General features: G+C 37.7%; 1 long non-coding RNA gene across 1 annotated transcript; it reads left to right on the forward strand.

The window, feature by feature from the left end:
- LOC120615778 (uncharacterized) lies at nucleotides 1–3,919 on the forward strand. Its single transcript, XR_005656358.1, has 3 exons — nucleotides 1–68; nucleotides 1,160–1,247; nucleotides 3,327–3,919. It is a non-coding gene; the product is annotated as an uncharacterized LOC120615778 (long non-coding RNA).
- The last annotated feature ends 254 nt before the right edge of the window (nucleotides 3,920–4,173 follow it).

Raw genomic sequence — 4,173 nt, forward strand, 5'->3', positions numbered from 1 at the left:
AGGAAATTGTCAGTGCTGGAAGATGGGGGAATGGGAGGAAAAGCTTAAGAAAGGAGGTATTGTTTGAGGTGAGTAAATGATGATGTCATTGTAGGAGTGGTAATAACATGAGCAACCCAAGAGAGCTAAAACGGCATGATCCATAACAATCGTGGCTGCTAGGACTCAGCCTGCCCAAGTAGGAGTACAGGGAAGAATGTGTGCGCCATACCAAGTGAATTGGATTTATACTGTAATTTAAACAATGGAGAAACAGCAGAGTTTTCTAATGTGAGAAGTTAAATGACCAAGTTTTCATTTTAAAAGATCTGAGCAACACTAATCTGGAGAACAGAGAAATGTGCAGGCCAGTTAAAAGACTTTAGCAAGAGTTCAAGCAGAAGATGGTAAGAGTTTAAACAAAGATTATGATAATGGGAGTGGAAAGTAAGAGTCAGAAAAGATTTTATGGTAATAACTCATAATATATGATATGTAAGGAACAGGGAGGAGTTGAAATGACTCCCAGATTTCTGACTTACATGCCTAGATGGATGCCAGCATGGTCTGTTCACTGAAATAAGGACTATGGAAGAAGGAGCAGATTTGGGAATAAAATGAGCTCCAGTATTAACATGTTGAATATGAAGTTCTTGTTGGACATCCAGTCAGAAGCTAAGGTAGCTAAGGGAGTTCTTATTTGCATGTAAGCCATGGAAAGATTACCCTCAATCAGAAAGAGAGTGGTATGAAAAGAGAAAAGGGCCAAAGACAGAACCTTGGGGGAAACACCTGAGTGTAAGACTTGGCAGAAGAAAAGGACCTGGGGAAGGGTTGAGGGGAAGCACACAAGATGTATCCTATTAATTAATTAATTAATTAATCTGTTAAAAAATACAGCTAAAGTTGGGAGGATTGGCACACTACCCATTGACGCATTTTTAGATGGACAGGTTGAGAATGGGTCCTACATTAAGAAAATGACTCAACAGAGTTCTTAAGAGTATCAAAGAAAATAAGATAAAACATCTATTCCAGTGTCTGGGACATATTAGGCATGCAATAAATAGAATGGCTATTACTATTCTAGCAGGCAAGAATTTGCTAGCACAGACCCAAGTATGCAAGAAATAGAGCATTTCTTTATTTTTTTAACCAACTCAAATCTCCATCCCCCTAGGCTGTTAGAAAATTCAAGTTTATCATGTTTGGAGTCTCCTGGCACTCTCTACACCAGAATCTGACACTAGAACATCAAGTTCACAATGGTAGGATTGTTGTTTTGTTCACCCAAGTGTATTCAGTGCCTAAAACAGTGCCTGGCATATGGTGAAAAATCTCTCTAATCTTCTGACTGTTAGGGTCACCATAGATAGCTAGCTTCTTGTGCTAGTCAGAATGATCACGTGAATGCGCATTTTCCTGCCATGCTTAGAGCCAAGTAGGGCCCAGGTCTGATTACTGAGACAGGCTCCCACTTACCTGGGATGCCCATGAAAATATTCCCACCAGGGAGCAGGGCCAACTTGCTGTCACTCTTCTAGGCTGGAGAATCTTTCCCTCTTTCCCTCTGTTCACTCATTGCCATCAGATGGTCATCTCTTGCCATCCCTCTTCAAGGACACATCAAAACTCTGTTCAGTGAATTTAAAGATTGTGAGCATCTTCTATGACAGTCCTTCAAGTGCCCCAAGACTAGGGATCACAGAAGAGCTGGCTATTTAATCAGAATAGGGGAAGGAAAAACACTACAGCAAAACACAAAGTAATACCTGATCAACTGTCCTGCCATACTATTAATGAGGAAAAATGAATAAGACATCAATCAATCATTAATACCATTTGACATGGATATGTAGAAGCAAACGATGCTACATATGCCTTCTCTCACCTCTAACCCACACAAACCCCAAATTCTTACCGTCCCTGTGAGCCTGAGATGGGACATGGGTGCCTTATCACTCAGGCAGTATTCCTCATATTTCAGATCTCTGCCTATGAATCTCATTGGGTCATTTTTATACTATAGATTCTTAAGACACATCATGGATATATTCATTTAAAATCCCAGGAGGCCTGGAAATCAGCATTTTAACAAGCTCTTCTGGCTAATTCTCATCTATTCGCTAAAGCATAGACAGAGAAGAAAAACATATTTGAGGAGAAGTTCTGGGACTTGAGCAATGGAAGCAAACATTGGTAGCTAAAGGAAGAACACATTCCAGGCAAAGCAAGCTGGGGTTCTTAAGATATTCAAAGAGGGTTATCATCCCTGCCATATTGACACCATATGTGACGATCTAGGAATTACACAGTATCTTCCTCCTGAACCACCAGAACTAAATTACTCCCATAGCAAAATGGTTACCAGTACAAGTTCTGGAACTAGTCTCATGTTTAATTCTTACCATGAAGTTTATGAATGAGTATTGAATTTTGGTTATATATCTCATTTGTATTAAAACCAATGTATAGAAGGTAAGAATTTCTTCAACCATTTCAGTTTTTCAGACACAGACAACTTAAATTCCAATTTAAACTACATTATCTTAGCTGAATAAGCACAGAATGGAAGACCTCACATTCTTTAAACACACAATAACAGAAACCAAAGAGCCAATAGCTAGCTGACCATGAGTATCTGCACCTGAAAATGAAAAGGACACTAATAAACCAGTCCTCAAACTTTCCTTATAGGAATAACCAATAAACACAAAAAGGCTTGGGGAGAACTCAACAAGTGTGACCATTTTATTTAGTGTTTTAAGTTCAATTAGTTGGAATTCAATAAATACTTATAAGCTTAGGAAATATTTTAATTTCATTTAACGCATAATGCCAGAGCTTATTGTGCCAGAAAGTAAGAACGTGCACACAAAAAATTTTATAAAAACTATGGAAAAGACACAGAAACCTGCTGGAGGGGGCTCTCCCTGGACACATTTGGACCAATCAAAATATTGATAGATATAGATTATAACTTACTGAATAAAATAAGAGACCATAGTGATACAAATAAATAAATAATAAGAGAGAAGGCAAAGTTTTTCCATACAGTAAAATTTCTGTTAATAAAGATAGAAGAAATGATGAAATTCTAAGATAATCATTTGGCAATCACCATGGTAATACTTGTTTAGGCAAGAATCAATAGATGTTAAAACCAGTGGTAGGACATATAAAGACAAACAGGATAATAATATAGTCTCAAAGTGTCTCCCCACAATATTCTTATTAGTTACAAAGGGAAAATTAGGAACTTTACAATGAAAACCTGGCAAAGTCAACTTTCAGCAAGTGATTAAACATCACCAGTAATAACACAAATCGACCTCATATGCTTTCAGATATGATGAACTGGGAAGAACACAACTTCCTCTGTGATGTTTATGCTCAAATTGCATGACCTGGGGAATCCTGATGAAGAGGAAAAATCAGGCAGACCCAAATTGAGCAACATTCTACAAAATAACCGACCTATACACTTCAAAAATATCAAAGTAATGAAAGACAAAGAAAGACTGAAAAACTGTTGCCCATTAAAGCACACTAAAGAGAAGACACTGCAACTAACACAGTGTGTGATCCTGAATTAGATCCTGGCCCAGAAAGATGTTTTTCTTTTGCTGTAAAGGGCATTAGAGAACAATTGGCAAAAGTTGAAAAAAGTCTGTAGGTAGGTTAATAGTTTTGTATCTATGCTAAATTCCTGATTTTGATCACTGTTTTTTGTTTATGTAAGACCGTGTTTTGTTTTTAGGAAATATATACTCTGTCTCAAGCACTTAAAAATTAGGTAGATAGCTAGAAGAAACAAATGTGAAAGAAAGTTCATATCTGCGGATCTGTATAAAGGGTATTTGGGACTACTTTGAAGTGTTTTTGCAACCTTTCTATAAGCCTGTAATCTTTTTTAAAATTAAAGAGTTTTTAGCTAAGACCAAACTTCCAGTTTCTGGTTCTGCATGTAAGGAGCTTGGAAGTCACCAATCAGTCTCAACAATAAGTAAAAAGCTGAACAGACTGAAAATCAACAACTCTTCTTAGATCTGTAAGAGAGGAGAGGATACATGACAAACCTCTGCTCCCAAGACTGGAGAAACAGACAGTGAATACAGGGAGTCATGGCTCACCAGAGCAGAAACTCACAGCAGAAAGCACCACAGTAACCAGGACTGGGTTAGGGAAACCCAA

Source organism: Pteropus medius, unplaced genomic scaffold, assembly GCF_902729225.1.
Source record: "Pteropus medius unplaced genomic scaffold, Ma_sr-lr_union100, whole genome shotgun sequence".
Classification (NCBI taxonomy): Eukaryota; Metazoa; Chordata; class Mammalia; order Chiroptera; family Pteropodidae; genus Pteropus; species Pteropus medius.